The 22,498-nt window shown below is 45.6% G+C and overlaps 1 long non-coding RNA gene across 4 annotated transcripts in view; it reads left to right on the top strand.

Annotated features, from left to right (window-relative positions):
• The first annotated feature begins 2,439 nt into the window (after window positions 1–2,439).
• The window catches only part of LOC308525093, a 42,175-nt gene continuing 22,116 nt past the window's right edge, over window positions 2,440–22,498 (top strand). For 2 of the 4 annotated variants that reach the window (XR_013996446.1, XR_013996447.1), the window contains exons 1-7: window positions 2,949–3,581; window positions 4,892–5,030; window positions 5,821–5,876; window positions 6,829–6,904; window positions 7,035–7,135; window positions 10,636–10,931; window positions 15,226–15,336. This is a non-coding gene — a long non-coding RNA (uncharacterized lncRNA). Of the gene's footprint in view, window positions 3,582–4,891; window positions 5,031–5,820; window positions 5,877–6,828; window positions 6,955–7,034; window positions 7,136–10,635; window positions 11,169–15,225; window positions 15,337–22,498 lie in introns of those variants that run through there. The other 2 variants (XR_013996445.1, XR_013996448.1) reach the window with 2 other exon arrangements.

Genomic DNA, 22,498 nt, shown 5'->3' with positions numbered 1-22,498 from the left:
CAATCTCTATTCCAAAGGTTAGGGCGTTTCTTATCTCCATTACAGGGAGTAAAGATTATGTAGCTTAAGCATGATTGTTCGTAGTTAAAGTGATTAATTACCCGCCTGGCACTTAGTTAAGAGGTTTTATTCCCTCCCTAACTTCAGAGGAAAATCCCTATCTGGGGAAACAACCTTTCTCAGAGACCTTGGTTAAAACACATAGTGCCAAGAAGGTGAGCAAACATATTAAGAACAGTATGCCATATATGCCAGGTTCCTTGAAACAGCAAGGATGGATCGGCTCCCGGCATGTGCTGAATTTCCTTGATTGGTTTCCAGATGGTAAACAACCTTGCATTCCTGGAAGAACACTTTAAAAAAAAAACATATATATTGATTTCAGAGAGGAGGGGGGGAGAGAGAGAGAGAGAGAGAGAGAGAGAGAGAGAGAGAGAGAGAAACATCAATGATGAGAGAGAATCATTGATCAGCTGCTTCCTGCTCATCCCCCACTGAGGACCAAGCCCACAACTGGGGCATGTGTTCTGACCAGGAATCAAACTGTAACCTCCTGTTTATTGGGTCAACGCTCAACCACTGAGCCACACTGGCCAGGCAGAACACTTTTGTTATAAAGTACTAGAAGCCCGATGCACGAAATTTATGCAAGTGTAGGCCTATCTTCTCCCAGCTGCCGGCACCAGCTTCCCTCGGGCACCCAGGACTCAGGCTTCCCTCACAGCCCCAACTTCGTCCAGAAGGACATTTGGTCTAATTAGCATATTATGCTTTTATTATTATAGATTATTTATAAAATATTTTGCTTATTCAACTTGATAATATTTTGTTTGTGATTTTTGCATTTATGTTCACAGAGAGATTAACCTGCATTTTTCATTTCTTGTAATGTTTGTGACAAGCTTTTTGGTAAGATATACATAACATACAATTTACCATTTTAATCTTTTTTTGTTTTGTTAATCCTCACCTGAGGGTATTTTTCCCATTGATTTTTAGAGAGAGTAGAAGGGAGGGGGTGAGAGAGAGAGAGAGAGAGAGAGAGAGAGAGAGAGACATTGATGTGAGAGAGACACATCATTTGGTTGTCTCCTGCATTGGCCTGACCTGCAACCCAGGGATGTCAAGGATGGACCACAAATCTAATTTCGAAATAAACTGATGAACAGAGAGGATCCAGAGACATGGAAGCATGGAACAGAATGTGGAATCTCGGAAGGTGGGGGAGGTAATCAACCAAAGACTATATATATATATATATATATATATATATATATATATATATATATAAACTCATGGAGGGATAGAGAGATAGAAACATCGATCAGAGGAACATCGTTTGCCTCCTGCACATACCCCTAGTGGGGGATTGAGCCCGCAATGACTGGGAATCGAACCAGCGACTTCATGGTTCCTGGGTCGACGCTCAACCGCTGAGCTCCACCTCCCAGCCCCTTGGTGCTCCTCCATCACTCTCCTCAGCTGCTGCGCACAACGACCCCGCGGCTGGCCGCTGCCCGCGCGCTCCCGCAGCTGGGTCCCGGCTTACTAGCCCCTAGAACCCGCCAAGTGGAGATACTATCAGCTGATGGAGACGCTCTTCCCTCGCTGCCAAGGAGTCACCTGGAGTCGGGCGTGGCTCCCCCCCGCCCCCCGCCCCGCAGCCTTGTCTTTGATTGGGTATCAGGTTTATCGTGCGCGACGCCATTGGCTGCAACCCCTGTCGCTTCCTGTGTCCAGACCGCAGCTTTTCAGGGGAATCGCGGAACTGAGAGGGCCCGGAACCAGCGACGGCGTGGGCGCTGGGGTGCGGGGCTCGGGCTGTGGGGCTCAGAGGTCTCGCGCCACGTCAGCCCCGCCCCCAGGCTGGCCGCTCGCCGCCGCCGTTTGGGTCTGCGCCTGCCGAGGGGCTCGCGTGGACTGCGCGTGCGCACTAGCCCATTGCGCCCCCCACCCCGGTCGGTGGGTGGGGCGGCGGGCTAGTGGGCGGAGTGGGAGACTAGCTGGGGGTGGGAGGTGGGGGGTTGGGGGGAGGTAATGGGGAGCTGGGGAGGGAGGGCAAGGACTAATGTCTGTGGAGAAAGGGTTTCCGTTTGGATTTCCGCTCTGGGACCCGAGGGAGCAGCGGGGAAAGCCGCACTGGGAGGCCAGGGGGCGCGGCAAGGCCCGCGGCCTGGGCACCCAAGGCCAGGCCCCGGCCCGCGTGTGCTTCTTACCGGAGCTGGGAAGCAGAGGGTCGCCGGTGCGAGAAAAAATGTGGGTCCCCTGGAACGGGCTCATCGTGATTGGGAAGAAAATGGAGCTTCTGGGCAGAAACAAGCCAAAGCCTAGGAAGCCGAAGCCTGAGACGAAGGCCCAGGGACTGGAAGACGAGGAAACGGTCCTGAAAGCGAGGTCGGGCCTGAGTCAGGAAAGGAACGTGCGGCTCCTGCACCGGATGGCCAGCGTGCTACACTCTTCGGCGGGCTTGGTGGCGGAGAGCCCGAAGGAAGCGTGGGCGAAGCCAGAAGTCCGCCGCAAAACCAGGGTTGACGTTGGGAGCGCGGGGACTCCCACGGGGTCGAGGAGGCCGTCCGAGCTGAAAGAGGCGCCGAGGCTTCCCGGGGTGGGGACCAGCAGAGAGGACATGAGATCCCCAGGGTACAGACCAGGGCGCGATGGGGAGAAGCTGAGCATCACTGGAGGGAAGCTGAGGTTGAACGAGGAGAAGAGGCGGTCCAGAGGGGAGAAGCTGGGGACTGATGGGGCGGATGTGAAGGGCTCGGGAACAGGGAGCATAAGCGAGGAGAAAACGGAGAGAGTGGTCGTGAAAGAGATACTGGCGCTGAGATAGAAATTCCTTTTCAAAGGGTGGAAGGGAGTGATGAGCGAGGAGCCTGAGGACGGGGTGGAAGTTGAGGAGGATGTCTGGGTGGAGCGAATGATACTACGGATGAATCTGTTCCTATGGGAAAGGAAGGCTGTAGAGGAAGTTACAGGTGAATGAGGCAGATGAAGGACTGGAGCTGAAGAAGGGAAGAGAAGCAGTTAGAGGAAGTATTGCAAGTCAGCGAGGAGAAATGAGGGCCCAGCGGGACATTATTGACCCTGAAACAGTAAATGTGAGAGAGGGAAGGCGGCATCTAAGCCTAGGACAGCGGGAATGAAGAGCTCCCGGGCTTGAAGGCAGAGACCACGACCAAAGGAAACAAGAGTGGTGAAGGAGGTGGGAACATTTTGAGGAGAAAGAAAATATTTGAACATGTGCTAATACGTAAAGAAAAATTGGATATTATTAGTTTCTTGGAGAAGAGCTGTAAACCAAAGAGCTTGTGGAGAAATATCTGAGAAATGGATTTAGGATGGGCTCTAAGGATTTGGTTTGCATAGTAAGAATGCAGTGAGAAAAAAGGAAAATTACAGCACGATAAAGGATAAGTAATGAACATTATTGGAGGAACATAAATGGACGTTATGGAGGAAGATACAGGCCGGAGCAAGCAAAATTTCTGAATGAGGATCCTAAAGATGGACGAGGGACTCTACAGAGACAAAAGCAAGAAAAGAGAGAGATAAGAAAATAAACAAATGAAGAAAAAAAAGTAAGAAGCCAAATCTCATAATAGTGATTATGTGTGTTGGGTTTTAAAGTCATTTCATTCACTGTTTCTGTGCCCTTCTCTCCCATGTAGCCAATTTTATAATGTAGTGGAACAGGCCTCTCACAGGGCCTGTATATCTGGACCAAGCCCATTCTCATTGGTCTTCCCTCTCATTATTCCCCACTATCCTATAATTTCCAAGTTGTTGCTGTTTATAACTGCAGTTTTGAATAATTGCTGGGCTCCACTATTTTAATCACTTCACCATGATCGCCATTTCCACAGGTTTCCCTCACCTCCACAGCAAATTTGAATTGCTCATATTGATTTGAAGTTGTCTCAGTTATTTGTATTGTTTCATCTTTGATTTTTTAAAAGATATATTTTTATTGATTTCAGAGAGGAAGGGAGAGGGAGAGAGAGATAGAAACATCAATGATGAGAAAGAATCATTGATTGGCTGCCTCCTGCACGCCCCGCAATGGGGGTTGAGCCCACAACCCGGGCATGTGCCCTTGGCCGGAATCGAACCTGGGACCCTTCAGTCCGCAGGCTGACGCTCTATTCACTGAGCCAAGCTGGCTAGGGCACATCTTTGATTTTTAATTATTCACATAATCACATGGACTTTCCCCCTTGTGTTTGTGTACTTTGGGACTTTTTTTAAAAAAACTTTTTTTAATATATCAGAGAGGAAGGGAGAGGGAAAGGAAGATAGAAACATCAGTGATGAGAGATAACCATTGATCAGCTGCCTCCTGCAAACCCCACACTGGGAATCAAATCTGCACCGTAACCCAGGCATGTGCCCTGACCGGGAATTGAACCATGACTTCCTGGTTTCTAGGTTGAGGCTCAACCACTGAGCCATGCTGGCCAGGCCTTTGGGACCTTTTTATTTATTTTATTTTTTAATATATTTTATTGATTTTTTTACAGAGAGGAAGGGAGAGGGATCGAGAGTTAGAAACATTGATCAGCTGCCTCCTGCACACTCCCCACTGGGAGCCCAAACGGGTTAGGGCTGGGACATTTTTAAATGTCTTGCCCTGACAGTTTTGCTCAGTGGATAGAGCGTCAGCCTGTGGACTGAAGGGTCCGGGGTTCGATTCCGGTCAGGGGCATGTACCTTGGTTGCGGGCACATCCCCAGTAGGGGGTGTGCAGGAGGTAGCTGATCGATGTTTCTTTCTCCTCGATGTTTCTCTCTATCCCTCTCCCTTCCTCTCTGTAAAAAATCAATAAAATATATATTAAAAAAAATAAAATAAATGTCTTCCATATGCCACCCATTGTCTACTCTCATTCCAGGGAAGAGAGAAGACTCCCTGAGTGCCTACTGTCAAGACATCAATGTCAAGATTTAGGCTCTTACATCTGTTGTCTCTTGGATAGGACAACAATCATGGATAGTTAGGACGAAAGGAATACGTAACCCATTTTTCTGCAGGTACTTTTAAAAGTCTGTAAAATATCTAAGGAGTAGAAACTTCATATAACATAACACAGATATCATAATACAAATTTATAATAGCCTCATGTTTTTTAATTGTTAAGTTTCCTACATGCCCTTTACTAATTTTCCCCAGTCTCCAAAAGATATGTACACCCCATGCAATATTTTCATTTATATAGTCAAACCTAACAGATAATGTATCAATTCAGTTTTGTCCACTGGAATTTTCTTTTTTGGAGTCCTTCATCCTTTGGGTTTAATGTAGGGTGGTTGCGTCCTAGGCTTGCTCCATAGCTGCTTTCCTGGGCTTCTTAAGACTTCTCTTGTGGGTAGACAGGTGGGGAGGTGGAAGCATGTATAGCGGGGATAAATGGTGGTGGAAAAAACAAAACAAAATGAAATTTAAAAATAATAATAAAAAAATCACCCTTGCCAGTTTGGCTCAGTGTTTGGAGCATTGGCCTGCAGACTGAAGGGTCCCAGGTTAGATTCAGGTCAAGGGCTTATACCTTGGTTGCAGGCTCCTACCGGGTCTGGGCACATGTGGGAGGCAACCAATCGATGTGTTTCTCTCACATCGATATTTCTCTCTGTCTTTCCCTCTCTCTTAAAAAAAAAAAAAAAAAAAAAGGAAAAATATCCTCAGGTGAGGATTAAAAAATAGTAATAAAAAGTACAAATAATAATAAAAATAAAAGTAAGCTATAAAAAAAATTCTCTCTGTTCTGTGTTGAATCTCCTACTGCCTGGATCTTAAACCTTCTTCCTCTTTCTTGTTTTACAGGATTATTTTGGTCAACCACCTCATCTAATAGCTTCCAGAGAAAGTGACCATAGGAGGTAAACTTTGTGACACCTTATCTGTCTGAAAATGTTGATTCTTCACTCATAGTTTAGCTGGGTATGGAATTCTAGGTTAGAAATACTTTTCCTTTGGAATTTTAACGGCGTTGCCCCACTGTCCTCTAATTTCCAAGTGTTGCTGTTTATAAATGTAGTTTTGTTCCTCTTTTTATTTTTATTCTATGTTTTCCCCCTTATGTAAAATACCTGTTTTCTACCACTCCATAGTTCAATCTGCACTTTTATCCCAATTTCTGTGGTTCTACTACAGGATATTGGAGCCTGAATTATAGCTCTTACTTTTTTCTACTTTTTGTCCCTCTCTTTCTGTTTATTCTCTGGAGGACAGTTTCATTTTATCTTCTTATCCTTTCTATCGAATATTTAATTTTAACTCTCTTGTTCACTGATTGCTTCTCATATATATATATATATATATATATATATATGATATATAATATATATTATTTCTGTTTTATTTCATGTTTTCTTATCTTTCCAAGGAATTTTCCTATTTTTAAGTTTTCTTCTGCTTTTCATATTGTTTCCTCTGAACTCCCCCATTATCTGGTGTACTAGTGTATGTGTGTTATTGTTCTTGAAGGTTTTCCTCAAATGTTGGATCTTTGATTATTTATATTTAAGAATAAGGCAATAAGCAGAGTTCATTGGAAACTCTTTGTGCACAGATGGGGCTTGCTAATTGATGGCTTTCGTTCTAAGGTGACTAGAGTAAGCAGAGTGTTTTTATTAGGTACCCTCAAATGTCAGGTTCTATAGGTCACATTGCAGGGCTGATACAGTTTCTCCAGAGAAGAATTCTCCAGCCTCTATCTGGGGGATATTTGCATGGCCACCACTGTTGAGGTTCTAGTATCAGAGTAGGGGGACTAGAGCTGTGGATCCCACATTTCGCATGCGTGTTTTCACCCGGTCTTTTTGTTTTCAGCTCAGTGCTCACTACGGCCTTCAGCTGTGCCTGGCGTCCCTGAGGTGGTGTTTTGCAGATTCAGTTTCTCCCTCTGGTATCCTGCAGGGGTTGTTACCAGGCTAAAAAGGGTTGGAGAGGGGATATGTGAGTTTAACTGCTTTATATACATACTTTTAAACAATTTCCCTGTTTTCAGCTACATGCCTTTCTCCTTCCACCTCCAGGTCCTAAAGTTTTGGAGGGATAAATACAGTGAACATATTAATCTTCTTGTTTATACTCTCCTCTCTGAGCATTCAAGTCCCAGCTTCCTGCACTCTGCTAAGTGAGTTCCCACTTCATCTCTTAAAATGTTGTGACCTCTCTGATTCGCTGTTGTCTGCTCTCCTGTCCTCTGTCTTTATAGTTTTATACCATATTTGTTTGTTTATTTTCATCTGCTGGTTCTGGAGATGAACATTGTGTGTTCAATCTTCCACGTTTGACAGAATGTCTCCTCCATTATATTTTGATTTTTCTTAATTGAATTCTCAAGAGTAACCCTCTTTTTCATCATGAAGGTAACTTTATGAATTTTTCTGTGTTAAAGTGGCTAACACAATGAATAAATACACTGTACTACTGCACTACTACTATAGTGTACAACAAACTCTACTAAATATTATTATACACATGTAACTTCTCTCATTTTTAAAAAACTGAAAATCTCTCTTGACCCCACATTCCCCTCTACATACTGCCCTATTTTCTTGCTCCCTGTGGCAGGCAAAAAAGTGGCCTTCCAAAGATATATTCACTTTCTAATCCCAGGAACCTGTGAATATTACCTAATTTAGCAAAAGATGTGATCAAATTAAAGATCTTGAGAGGAGGAGCTTATTTTGGATAACCTGGGTGAGCCCTAAATGCCTTCACAAGTGTCCTTATCTGAGAGAGACAGACCAGAGGAGATCAGACATACACAGAAGAGGAGGAGGCAGTGTGACCCCAGAGGCGGAGGCAGGAATGATCCAGCCACAAGTCTAGGAAAGTTGACAGCCACCAGAAATTGCAAGGGCAAAGAATGGATTCTTTCCTAGAGCCTCTGTAGGGAGTGTGGCCTCCGCCAATATCTTGATTTTTGGATGTCTGGCCTCCAGAACTGTGAGAAAATACCTTTCTGTTCTTTTCAGCCACCCGATTGGTGGTCATTTGTTAAACAGTTGTAAGAAACTAAGATCCTCCCTTTACAGCAGAATTCCTCCAAATAGTTGTCATGCTTATTTTTTCTAAGTATTCTCCTCTATTCCTTTCTATCTAACTTTTTACATTGGGCATTTTAATATATACAGAAAAGTTGAAAGATTAGAGCAATGAACAACTAAGTATTCTCTACCTATATTCAACAGTTGATAACTTTGCTCTATTTACTTTATGTCTGTTTATTTCCTCACATACCTCCTAAGAATGTAGATATTCTTCTACATATCAATAATACCTAAATAAATTTAATTTTTAAAATTTTTATATATTTTTTAAATTTAATAGATTATAAACAACTCTCTTATATTATCTAATATTCAGTTTATATTCAAATATCCTTTCTTGTCCCCAAAACATCTTTTTTTAAAAAAATATATTTTATTGATTTTTTTACAGAGAGGAAAGGAGAGGGATAGAGAGTTAGAAACATCAATGAGAAACATCGATCGGCTGCCTCCTGCACGCCCCCTACTGGGCATGTGCCGGCAACCAAGGTACATGCCCTTGACCAGAATCGAACTCAGGACCCTTCAGTCCGCAGGCCAACGCTCTATCCACTGAGCCAAACTGGTTAGGGCCCCAAAACATCTTTTATAACTTTTTTCCTTGGCTCAAGATCCAATCAGGACTCATATTTTCAGTATGATTGTTAACTCTTTTAGTCTACATTAGTCTCCCTTTTATTTGGTTTTAACAACTTTGATATTTTAAAATTTTATTTTTTAAACACATTTTATTGATTTTTTACAGAGAGGAAGGGAGAGGGAGAGAGAGTCAGAAACATCGATTCAGCTGCCTCTTGTACGCCCCCCACTGGGGATGTGCCCGCAACCCAGGAACATGCCCTTGACCGGAATCGAACCTGGGACCCTTCAGTCCGCAGGCCGACACTCCATCCGCTGAGCCAAACCAGCTAGGGCTGATATTTTAAAAATTTTAAGCCTGTATTCTTATACATGTCCAACATTCTGGAATTATCTAATTGTGTCCAGATGGATTTATCTAATTAGCCCATGCTTCTATCTGCTGTAGTTCCTGTACACTGGAAGTTAGGGTTATAGGCCCTGGTTTCTCTTTCTCTGTAGCACTCATCACTCTCTGACTCAGGGTTTTCCTCCTGTAGTTTATTATCTCTCTTCTCCACTAGAATGTAAGCTCCATGAGGGAATCAGTGTGTGTCTGCTGGGTTACCTGGTTTAGTCGCTGTCAAACCAACATATAGTAGGCACTCAGATATATTTGTGGTATGAAACAATCCGTCAGATTCAGTGATTTTACCTGGCTCAATACTATTAAACACCTATTGAGGAATTGCTGTAATAATTTACCCTGTTCTTAGATTATCTCAAACTTTTTGAAGCCTCAAATGCCTAAAAAGTCTCTATTCCAGCCCTAGCTGGTTTGGCTCTGTGGGTAGCCTGCAGGCCAAAGGGTCCCAAGTTCGATTCCAGTCAAGGGCATGTACCTCAGTTGCAGGCCAGGGCCCCGGTCGGGTCTCTTGCAGGAGGCAACCAAAGCCAACCAATTTGATATTTCTCTTTGTCTTTCCCTATTCTTTTTTTTAATTTTTTTTATTTTTTATTTTATTATTATTTTTTTTTCCCCTATTCTTTCACTCTCTAAAAATCAATGGAAAAATATCCTCGGGTGAGGTACAGAATTCCCCTCAGCAGTTTGAAGGCATGCCCTTTGTTTTGTCCCTTCAAGCATGGCCATTGAGAGTCCAGACCTATTTTTATGCTTGAGCTATTGTACATGACCAGGTGTTCTGTACATGTGGCCTGTTTTCTTCTACTTGTCTCCATATTTCTGTTCATTTATTTTATTTATTTTAAATATGTTTTTATTGATTTCATAGAGGAAGGGAGAGGGAGAGAAATACCAATGATGAGAGAGAATCATTGATGGGCTGCCTCCTGCACGCCCGCTACTGGTGATCGAACCTGCAACCCGGGCATGTGCCCCAACTGGCAATCAAACCCTGACCTTTTGGTTCATAGGTCGATGCTCAACCACTGAGCCACCACGACCGGACTGCTTATTTATTGATGAGAAGTTTATAGCTTGTGCTTTCTTCCATTCTCAAGGAACTCTAATCCCATAGTTGGACAATAAAGTAGAGATATTGGGTATGGGCAGAGTTGGAAAGAGAAGCTAAAGAAGGCTCAACTCTCGTAGTAGGAGCTCTTTGACAGATGATGATAGCCAACACTTGCTGAATTTATAATAATCAAAATAATTTCACAGGCATTATGCTAAGCACTGTACATGTTCTCTAGCATTTAAGCTGTCCAGCAACTCTGAGGTAGGAACTCTTACTCTATTAACTGTCCCAACTAGAAACTGCAAGGGCCGGGCTTGAGCCCAGGCAGCCTGACCCCAGAGCCACACTCCGCTAGATGACCACCTCGGTTTTGTAGGTTTTGTAACCTGCCAAAGCCAGGGCTCTGAGCCGGGGGCAGGGAATGAGGCTGTGCAGCAACCCTCCCATTCATTCGGTGAGTGCTTGTTGAATGAGTGCTTCAGTGGCAAGTTTTTAGGACCATAAATGCCAAAAAACAATGATGTTTATTTTTTCCCCAGATCTCTGCCTTCCCGAGATCATCCACTCCTAGCCTCCTCTGGTGGGGTTCTCTGAGCACCGAGAACTTGTTGCCTCTCGTAGAAGAGGCCTGCACATGCATGAGGCCAAGATGGACACTTTTCTGTTGTGTGGGTCTCAGATTGCACTGCACAGTATATACATTATGAACCAAACAACCAGACTTTTTCTTTGGCTGCATTACATTTTCTCTTGGGATAACGGATGCATTTCACTGAAGCTGCAGGAAGAAAAAGTGAAGATCAAGAACCTGTGGGAAATGGCAGCCGCCTCATAGGTATAGATATTTTCCCTCACCCAGGTGGCTAGTACTTTATCAGATCCCTTTTGACTAGAATTAACCAAAATGCACACAGTTCAGAGAACTGAGGGCTCCTGAGTGATTTTTTAACATGTTTATTATCCTACTTTTTCTTTGCACATTCTCCCAAATCCCTGTTTCTTGCAACAGGATGTGTTTAACGTGACATTATTGTTTGGTTTTATTAAAATGTCCTCTTAGTCTGTCCCAGTCATTCATCCAGCAAATACTGAACATGCACTGTGTGCCAGTTGGGAAGGCAGCCAAAGTGCAGGGCTAGGCCTTACCCGTGGCCTCCTTTCTCATGTTGAGACAGATGTCTCAACAAGTAGATCACCGTGCATTGTGGGACGGGTTAGCAGGGAGCTATGCACCAGGTACGGTGGGAACCACCGAGAAGCGAAGGCCCGACCCCAGGGGGCTGGTCAGGGAGGTGACCGGAGAAGGTTTGTGGAGATAACCACTTTAGGCTGGACCTAAACGGGTGAGAAGGTAACAGTGGGTGAGAAAAGGACACACAAACATTCTAAGCAGAAAGAATAGTGTTGCCAAGGTACAGTGACCGGAACCTGCATGGCTCATTCAGGAAAAGGAGTAAAGAGGGTATTCTAGAGGCTGGTAGGATGTGAGCTTGGGCAGAGCCTAGGGACAGCCTTGATACAGGATTAAGGAAGTTAGCCTTTGTTCTGTAGGTACAGAGAGAATGACAGCATTTATGTAAAGCATCAGATCTTTGCTTTACATAAAGTTCCAAGCCGAGAGATCTAAATCAACTGGGGACAGCGTGGGAGTGGGTCAGAGGGGGCCACTGAGTGGTGCTCTGTCTGGCACAGAGGAGGTGCTCAGTAAATCAGGAGGTGCAATTATTAGCTCATAATGAATAGGGCAGAGAGGCTGAGGCTATGAACTAAGGCAGACAAATGGAAATGAAGAGAGAATAGATTGGAGAGGGTTTTAGATGTCCTATTTAGCAGGATTTCCTGACTCTGAACGGATGGTGAGGAGGGAGGCACCAAGCTTAGAGATAATAGTAGTTGCTCTATATCTTCAGCCTTACTCTGCAGTTAGGTGCTTTGCACGCAGTATATCATTTAATCCCATAATAGCCTTATGAGCAGGGTTGTATTATTATCCAAATTTTATAGATGAGGAAGTTGGAGCCCAGAGTGGTCAATCAAAGTGACAAGGCAGGTATGTTGTGATGGTAGTCAGGATATGAACCCAAGGGAATCAGCCCCCTTAGCCGCTACTCAGTGGCTTCTGCAGCTGCCTGGGTTTCAGTGCCAAGTGACTGGGAGGTGAAGTGGCCACCCTGAGAAGCAGTTAACAGATGGCAGATTCAGGCCTGGATCCCTCTGGAAGCACCTCCTACTTCCCAGAGCTCACACACAGGCTGCCTGGGTGCCATCAGAATACAGATATGTTGTGTTTGGTCCATAGAGTTGTTGTTTTTCCTTTTCCTTTCTTTTTTTTTTTTTTTTTAGAGAGAAAGGAAGGAAGAAGGAGGGGGCGGGGGGATAGAGAAAGAGAGAGAAATTGATCAGCTGCCTCCTGCATGCCCCATACTGGGGATTGAGCCTGCAACCTAGGCATGTGCCCTGATCAGGAATCAAACCAGTGACCTTTTGGTACATAAGACGATAGATACTCAACTAACTGAGCCAAACCAGTAAGGGTTGTTTTTTTTCTTTTTAAAATTACAATTGATATTCAATAGTATTTCATACTAGAGGCCCGATGCATGAAATTCGTGCAAGAGTAGGCCTTCCTTCCCCCGGCTGCTGGCACTGGCTTCCCTCTGGTACCTGGGACCCAGGCTTCCCTCTGGCCGGCCGCCGGCAGGCACCCGGGACCCGGGCTTCCCTCACAGCCTCAGCTTCATCCTGAAGGTTGTCCGAAAGGACGTCTGTCTGGTCTAATTAGCATATTACTCTTTTATTATTATAGATTAGTTTCAGGTGTACATGGCCCATAGGAAATTTTAAACAGTTTTTAGAATCAATTGCTAACATTTAAACATCTACAAATTCACATTAAAACCTGGGTTTTTGGCTTTCTTAAAAAGCAGGGAGATCGGGCCACACCGGCCCCATATTGCAACCCTTGTTGCCTCTCCGGGTTTCCTGCAGCGGGGACCTGTGCTCCCCGTTGGCCAGAGCCCGCCAGCGTGCCTAGGGTCCCCGCCCACCTCCACGGGTACCCGGGTTTGCATCTCTTGGTGACAAGCTGGTCCAGTTGATGCCAAGCTGTGCTTGTGCATTTATTCTCGTGTCAAGCCCAGGCCTCTACTGATGGCTAAAAGAGTTGTTTTTTAAGTAGATGTTTATTGAGTTCAGAGAGGAAGGGAGAGGAAGAGAGAGACAGAAACATCAATGATGAGAGAGAATCATTGATCGGCTGCCTCCTGCACGCCTCCCCATTGGGGATCGAGCCCACAACCCGGGCATGTGCCCTTGGCTGGAATCAAACCTGGGACCATTCAGTCCGCAGGCCAACACTCTATCCATTGCCAAACCAGCCAGGGCTAAATATTCTTTTTGAGCTTAGGGAATGCAGTATAAGATAAAAACTGTGTTTTGTTTTGTTTGTCTTTTTCTAAATGCTGTGGGAATTGAGAAAAACTACATACCTACCCATGCTTGAGTGCCCACAGGGAGCAGGCTTATGTGCGGTAGTGCAGGACAAAGGTGAATGTCTTAGTTCCTGAAACCAGCACCGATTAAAATGAACCATCAGTCTTACCATGGAAAATGGCAAAAGTAGTGGCAGCTGTACAAATTATGCTGTGATGTTTTTCTGTTTAATTTGTTTTGTAATATGTCATTGGCTTGAATTTTGAGCTGTGTACTTTGGGTGTATTATGAGGAAGCTTTTAGGGAAAATCCGTGTGCATGTGTGTGTGTGTACTATAGCTTATATAGCTTGAAATTTTCTGCAGAAATTCCGTTTCAGAACATTTTTTTAAAAGTTGTGATTTAGCCCTAACCGGTTTGGCTCAGTGGATAAAGTGTCGGCCTGCGGACTGAAGGGTCCCAGATTCGATTCCGGTCAAGGGCATGTACCTTGGTTGCGGGCACATCCCCAGTGGGGAGTGTGCAGGAGGCAGCTGATTGATATTTCTCTCTCATTGATGTTTCTAACTCTCTATCCCTCTCCCTTCCTCTCTGTAAAAAAATCAATAAAATATATTTTAAAAATAAATTTTAAAAAAGTTTTGTGATTTATCAAATGTTGAAAACCTGTTTCTGTACCATTAAGTTAAAATGTGAGGCACAGGATGGGAAATAGGCATTTGTTCATATTAAATATTTGTTACATTTCAGACGTAACAGTCACCCATGGTGGCAGTGGTCAGGTTGGCCAAATAATGGAATTTATTATAAATTGCATTTAGAGACACAGGTTCCAACAGGTGTAAGAGATAGAGCTGATGCCCTGGCCAGCGTGGCTTAGTTGGTTGTAGTGTCATCCTGTACGCTGAAAGGTCGCGGGTTCAGTTCCTTGTCAGGACATACCTAGGTTGTGAGAGGCAACCAATCAATGTTTCTCTCCCGCATCAATGTTTCCCTCTCTCTCTTTCCCTTACCCTCTCTCTAAAAAATTAATAAAAAACAACAACACATAGCCTTAGGTGAGGATAAGAAAGAAAGAGAGAGAGAGAGAGAGAGAGAGAGAGAGAGAGAGAGAGAGAGAGAGAAAGAAAGGAGGGAGGGAGGGAGGGAGGGAGGAAGGAAGGAAGGAAGAAAGAAAGAGTGAGTTTCAGGAGTTTGACACCTACTCTAGGTTCTTGTGTGACACCAGTTTCCCATCATGCCTGGCCCCTGATTTAGGAGCTGGAGGAAGGTGGTGGCTGCTGCTGGGCACAAATTTCTTAGAAGCCACTGGGCACTATTATGGGATGGCCACTCGTCTCAGAAGCTCACTGTCCACCTTGCAAGAGTGTTCATCCTGCCAGATCACACTGACCCAACTCTCATGAGGCCAGCCCTGCCCGCTTTTTCCTGGGAGTTAGAAATAATTGTCTAAGGTTCACAGTGCAGAGCCATTTCTACGTAGAATACATGGGCTTGCAAGGCCACACTCTGCTGCTTGGACTCTGACCCTTGCCCAGCACATTCTCCTTCCTCCTCCTCCTCCTCCTCCTCCTCCTCCTCCTCAGAGACGCCCCACCCCCGATGTGCATGCCTAGGGTGGGACCTGGACGTGTGTCGTGGCCGGTTCTGTTCGTGTCTGTACTGCTCAGAACCCATTGTTTCTTATTGGTATATAGACAAATGCCTAATACTACGTGATCAAAACCGTGCTGAGAGCCAGGGACACAACAGTCAGGTGCCCTGCCCTGAGGACAAGAGGAGCGTGCAGGGACTGATTTGTGAACAAGGTACCCTTTGTTACAGTACATTAACAACTGGTATTTTATCTCAGTCACATTGTAATTTTATTTTTGTGGTGTGGCCCAAGAAGATCCAGCCAAGTTCATGGTAAAATTCTACTACTTATTCACTTAACAGATATTTAGTAAGCACCTGCTATTTTCCAGGCACTATTCCAGATGTCAGGATTTTAACAGAGAACAAACTGACAAAGCTTCCTGATCTCTTGAAGTTTATGTGATTGTGGAAGGAGACAGAAAAGTGAGGACGATATGTAATGTGAGCTAAGAATTTTGAAGGAAAGGCAAGCAGGGCGAGGAAGAGGGTATGGCGGTGTGCGTGCCCTTTTAAGTGGGGGAGTTGGGGAGGGCCTTTCTGATGAGGTGACTCAAAGCAGGGCCCCCAAGGAGGGGAGGGAGAGGCAGCTGTTTGGAGGAAGTCCTTTCCAGGCAGGAAGGCAGCAGGGACAGAGCCCGAGTGGCAGGTGTGCCTGGCCTGTTGGAGGAATAGGAAGTCACTAAATGAACATCTGCGCTCCTCATTCTCCTGTGGGCAAGTCCATGTTGGGAGGAGCAAATGAAATCATTTATGTAAACCATCAAGCATGGTAAAAAGTTGACTTCATCCCTTATTTGTAGAGTGTCTAAATCATCACGGATCATAACGAGTATATTACAATTCTGTCCTTTCATTTTTTTTATGATCGAGGTGAAATTCACAAAACATATAATTAACCATTTTAAAGTGTACAGTCCAGTGGCATTTAGTGCATTCACACTGTTGTGCAACCACCACCTCTGTCTAGTTTCCAATCTTTTCATCACCCGGCCCTTTTATTTTTAATATTAGTGTGTGTTGCTGCTCTTGAGAAAGGGTTCCCCGCCATATCTGACTTTGCCCTTTCTGTTTCTGGCTGGCCTTCCCCAGTTCCTATGATTCATCCAGGTGCTTATTCAACAGATAATTATCAAGCATTTACTGTGCAATCGGCACCAGGTTGGGTAGGTACTGGGAATGAAATGCTGACAGAGGACACACTAGTACAGGTCCCCACATAATCTAGTGAGGGATTTAGCCACTGAACATATCGTTGCCAGAAAATGGATTTAAATTATGATAAATGCTTATAGAAAAAATGCTTTGAAAATTGTGTGTAAAGCTAATAGAAGTGGAGAAGCCACTAGCTTTTAAGGCTCAGAATAACATGATTATATATATTTTTAAAATATATTTTATTGATTTTTTACAGAGAGGAAGGGAGAGAGAGAGAGAGTTAGAAACATCGATGAGAGAGAAACATCGACCAGCTGCCTCCTGCACATCTCCCACTGGGGATGTGCCCGCAACCCAGGTACATGCCCTTGACCGGAATCGAACCTGGGACCTTTCAGTCCGCAGGCCGACGCTCTATCCACTGAGCCAAACCGGTTTCGGCTGATTATATATTTTTTATAATTTGCTCGTAGTTCAGAGACACTGGAGAGAAAGACTCAGGAAAGTGACCTGGATTATGTGAAGGCAGGAGGTAGGAAGGCAGGCAGTTATTTCATTCATTTCCTCCTGATGACAGCCCTTTGAGGTGCGCAAGGACAGATGTTCTTACCGTCCCTCCCATGTTATAGATGTGGACACTGAGACGTAGAAGGCCGTGCCTTGCCTGAGGTCACCCGGTGGGGCTTATCGCTAATATTTCACTTTAGCGCTCTGCCTGGTGAAGCTGAAAAGCATGTGTCCAATAGGGGGCAGTGGCACACCTGTGTGTACCTCAGGGTTTGTCTGCAGCCGCCCAGCCCAGGAGAACTCCCAGCTTTCCAGGAGAGGGCACTGCGAGGCTGGCCTCAGAGTCACCTCACAGGACCTCTTGGGGCCTGCCTCCTCCCTCCCCGCTCCCATCCGCCGGAGACTCATGACCCAGCAAGCTCTCAGCTCCCTTGGGCCTCTTCTCCGTATTGGGTGATTGTTTCTTAATCAGGCTGTGGAGCAACAAATCAGGCCTGGTAGCCCAAGTCAGCTCAAGCGATGAGCTGGTGATCACCAAAACATAGGTGCGGCGCAGGGCGGGGAGCCACAGAAGCTGCTAGCGTGCGCCTTGGCCTCGCGGCCACCTGGTGCCGCCGCTGCGGCCGCGGCACGTCGGTCATGTAGGCGCGATTGTCGGGCTTCTCTAGGCAGGATGACCTGGCAGCGTTTCCACCCCACCCACAGCTAGTTTCGCTTTCCTAATGTCGTTAAAAAGTGCCTTCTAACTGAAGTAGGGTGGTTGAACAGGTTCCAACATTTTACTTAATTTTAAAAAAAATTTATTTCAGCCAGGAAGGGAGAGGGAGAGAGATGGAAACATCAATGATGAGAAAGAATCATTGATTGGCTGCCTCCTGCACGCCCCCCATTGGGGATTGAGCCCGCAACCCAGGCATGTGCCCTTGACTGGAATCGAACCCAGCCCCTTCAGTCCATAGGCTGACACTCTATCCACTGAGCCAAACCAGCTAGGACAGTGGTCGGCAAACTGCGGCTCGGCAAACCGCGGCTTGTGAGGCACATGCGGCTCTTTGGCCCCTTGAATGTGGCTCTTCCACAAAATACTGACTTCTATGCATGGGCCACGAAGTTTCAATCGCACTGTACGTGCGCACCCGCACGTGGTATTTTGTGGAAGAGCCACACTCAAGGGGCCAAAGAGCCACATGTGACTCGCGAGCCGCGGTTTGCCGACCACGGAGCTAGGACTTACTTAATTTTTTTATGTGATCAGTTGTTGAAGATTTCTTCCTTCTAGTAAGTCGCTTTCGTTTCCTCTCGGGGTGAGGCCCAGAACTGGTCTCTTTGGCATTTGTCCAAAGTCCAGGTTCTAATAGCTCTTGGACTGTGGTTTAATTTTAACCAGAAACTCTTCTTTTGGAATAATTACTTTTTAATCTGAAAAGAGCCAGTTTGATCAGAGCAATAACACCTCCTGCCTGAATCAGTAGACAAAGTTATGTCTATTGCTGACATATCCTTTTTATTTATTTATTTAAATATATTTTTATTGATTTCAGAGAGGAAGGGAGAGGGAGAGAGAAATAGAAACATCAATGATGAGAGAGAATCATGGTTTGGCTGCCTCCTGCACAATCGGGAATCGTCGAGCCTGCAATTTAGGCATGTGCCCTGACTGGGAATCGAACTGTGACCTCCTGGTTCATAGGTCGATGCTCAACCACTGAGCCACCTCGGCTGGGTATGACATATCCTTTTTAAAAGGGGAGGCTGATTTGGTGGGAAAACTGAAAATTGTGGATAGGTCCATTTGGAGGCCTGTTTGAACATCTGCTTTAATCAGTGTAATAAACTGCAGGCATCTGGGGAGAGAACTGATGGACATGGCGGAGAGTCCCCTGAGCCAGCCACATGGCATCAGTTTCTGAGACAATCTCAACTCCTTTGCCAGCCCATACCTGGCGCCACGGCTCAGTTCTGAAAGTGTGGCCATGGACAGGCCTGTCAGCAACGTCAGGCATTATCGCCTTAGGACTGACCTTCCCAGGCAGGGAAGCAGAGCTGGTTCCCGGAGCTCCCTGCGTTGGTCAACATTTCCCATTTCCTCGTCTTCCCTTACAATGCAAGTCCTTCGGGAATGGGTACTTGTATTTGTAGGACCTTAGAGAATTTCTGATGCAGTCAGACAGAAATTAGTTTTTACCTTTTTTTTCAGTTTCGGTGACAATGGAAACCAATTCTAGAAAAAAAAAATGATTTATGCCAGCCCCAGATGAGGCAAACGAATTTGGGAAAACTTCCTTATTTTACAGAAATAGTTTTCACTTTGTTGGAGATTCATCCTTGGGCTTATTTAAATATGAAGCTCGCCCTGGCCAGTTTGGTTCAGTGGTTGAAGCGTCGGCCTGCAGACTGACGGGTCCCAGGTTTGATTCCAGCCAAGGGCACATATCTGGATTGCAGGCTCCATCCTCAGCCCTAGTTGGGGTGCATGCAGGAAGCAACCAATCTATGTGTCTCTCTCGCATCCATGTTTCTCTCTTTCTCCCCACTCTCCCTTCCTCCCTTCCACTCTATCTGAAAGCAATGGAAAAATATCCTTGGGTGAGGATTAATAATAAATAAATAAGAAGCTCTCCTAGAGCACTTAAGTAGGAGAGAGGACAGAAAAACTGGAAGCTAACTGTTGAAAGCTGTCACCAGTGGGAGATGAGTCTTACATGAAAATAAAGGCTCTGATTACGGGTGAGTCAGTAAGGGCTGAGGCTTCCATGTAGGAAAACCTGACCTGGCGCAGACTTTTCTAAGGGCAGGTGTATAAAGGCAGGTGCAGTCATGCTGGCCTGATTAGCCCCCACAAAAGCCCCTGAAGGCACAGACTCCTCACAGCTCCTCACTGCCACGGCTCCTTGTTCAAAACACTCACTGAATGTCAGATCCACATATTTATCGGTTAGATTTGATGTGTGTAAGGAGAACGGTCCATCCGCTCACGGCCTAACCTGGCATCGAATCAGAACCTGTTTCTTCTCCCTCCTCTTGCCTCTGGAAGAGGATGGAGAAAGAGAAAGCGAAAGTTTCCCATGCCCAGAGGAAAACCGATGCTACAGAGATGCATTTTTTTTTAAAGAGAGCGAACCGACCTAATCTGGGAGTTTGATCACCACGGAGAATGTGTTTCTGTTTCATCATTTAGTTTCTTGCTCAGTCTTCCAGCTCAGACCTGTGCAGCATCGTGGCAGGCAGCGCCTTCATTTCTCAGGCCTTTCCTTGCCCGCCGGGCACTGTTACTCTTTCAGACCTGGGCTGCTACATCCAGGGACACCCCTGCTTCCTGCACCCTCCCTCTGTACCTGCCAAAGGCAGCGGCACTGGGGAGACACTCTCAGGGTGATGCCAGGCTTTCTGAAGGGCACTGTCACCTCCTAGGAAGGACTTCTACTTGGTGGTGTCTCTGAGGAGCCCTGGGACATACCAGTTGGGCACGGATTCAGTTGGGAGGGAGAGAGCGCAGACTGTTGATGCCTATCTAAAGCAGCCTGGAGAAGGGCGGGTCTGTGTCTCCAACTGGTTTGGGGTGGGACAGTAGCGCTGGGAACTTTTGCACCAGGAATTCTTTACATGTTGTAATGGTTTCCCCAAGATCCCTTTATCTGAAAGTTTTCGCCGTCAACCAGCATACACAGGATTAGGGTTTCTCTTTCGTCCTGGTTGTGTCATCAGAAGCCCAGGACAACCCATGAGAATGACAAATCTGAGAGTCAAGCTCACATGGGAGGCTCAGGCGTTTTGGGGCAGATGCCAGAGGCGTGGGCTACCCGGGGGTGGCTGCAGATGAAAGATTCAGTGAGTGTTCGGGGTTTGAGGAGAACACTGCTATGTTATTGCCAGTGAGAAAGTCCCTCAAAATAGTCCCTTCTGGGAGAGAAAGGAATGGGACCAAGGGCTTACATCCGCGTATAGGTAGTTGCCCTGGTCAGAAGGTTGTCTGTCTGTTTATTAATAGATAGCTCCATGGTGGGGGACGGCAAGGTCACGCATAGCCCTGAACGTGAGCAAGGCTAGCGTAGGGCTCTGGAAAAGTGGCGACAACGTGTCCAACTGCAGGCTTGCTCTGCCTTAGTCTCCCGGCTGGCCTGGGTCAGAAAGAGAATAAAATATTGGGGTGACACCCCAAATATTAGTTCTAAAGGACAAACAGACTGGAAAGGGCGAGCGAGCGCCTGCAGATCCAGCCAGAGTGGCCCAGCCCTACGTGAATGATGTCACCACGTGTGCCTCACAGGAGCCCCTGCGGCTGTGTGGGAGTTGTTGTCATCTGTGAGACAGCACTGCTGACTGCGTGGCTTCCTGCGTGGACTTAATCCTGTCAGCAACACACTGTTTACATTATTAGTTTGCCAAATTATGCTAAATGTACAATATCTTTTAAGTTCAATTAAGTTAATGTTGAGAAATACTGTAACAGAAAAGGCTAGAACAGCACTACAGCAAACAGTGATTACTGAGATTAGAGTGCTTTGAACTTGAGCACGAGAGAACCTTGTGAATTTGTAGGAATTAACCGGGACAGGTACCCATCTCTTAGAAGAAGCATGCAGGTTCCTAAAGGGAGTAAGCAGTATTTTAGGGAGCAACTAAAGAGGAAAGGAAAGAGATCAAACATCAGAAGACATCTCTGAATATCAGAAGTTGTGATCTCCCTCTACAAAACACTGGGGGCTGAATTGTTTGGCTCAGTTACCTGGGCAGAAGGGTAAACTGAGGAAGAATTGCATGGAGCGGCCTCTGGAAGAAGTGTTCAGGGATGAGGGTCCAGTGGCAGCCTCTTTGATTTCAGAGGCGAAATAGTTTAATCCCAGACTCTGTGAGATGTGAAGAGTCACTCCAAATTTATAAGCTCATTAAACTCGTATTTTTGACTGTCTACACATACGGCTTTAGGGAAAACATGCTTCTAGCCACGCCTTCTCAAACCACTTAGCTATTTTGTCTTCTAATTTCTTTAGTGAGTGTCTCTGTTATTTACAAAGTTTGGGTAAGTCAAGGCAGGGGATTTGCATCTTGGTATCCTTTCAAGAGGGGTCAGTTCAGCCTTGAATTCAGTCTGAACACACACATACAAAATCACCCATCTGTCTGATTTGCTATGGCCATGGGGTCTGGGTCAGGGTTTTAGAGTCTGTGCTTCTTTTGTTATTGTTAATCCTTACCCAAGGATTTTCCATTAATTTTTAGAGAGAGTGGAAGGGAGGGGGAGAGACAGAGAGAGAGAGAAACATTGATTGGTTGCCTCCAACCCATGCCAAACCAGGGTGGGGGATTAAGCCTGCAACCAAGGTATGTGCTCTTTTTTTTTTCTTTCTTTTTTAATATATTTATATTGATTTCAGAAAGGAAGGGAGAGGGAGAGAAAGAGAGAAACATCAGTGATGAGAGAGAATCATGGATCGGCTGCCTCCTGCACATCCCCTACTGGGGATTGAGCCCACAACCCAGACACGTGCCCTTGTCTGGAATCAAACCTGGGACCCTTCAGTCCGCAGGCCGACGCTGTATCCACGGAGCCAAACCAGCTAGGGTGGGTTTATGCTTCTTTATTGACTTTCTGGCTAGTTCACCTAAAGGCTCCTCCTCCCCATTGTTTGTTTTTTTTTTTTAATTAAAACCAGAAGACTTCTGCCCATT

This window comes from Myotis nattereri, assembly GCF_964212035.1.
Source record: "Myotis nattereri genome assembly, chromosome: 9".
In the NCBI taxonomy this organism is placed as follows: domain Eukaryota; kingdom Metazoa; phylum Chordata; class Mammalia; order Chiroptera; family Vespertilionidae; genus Myotis; species Myotis nattereri.
This window is presented reverse-complemented; position numbering and strand designations above follow the sequence as displayed.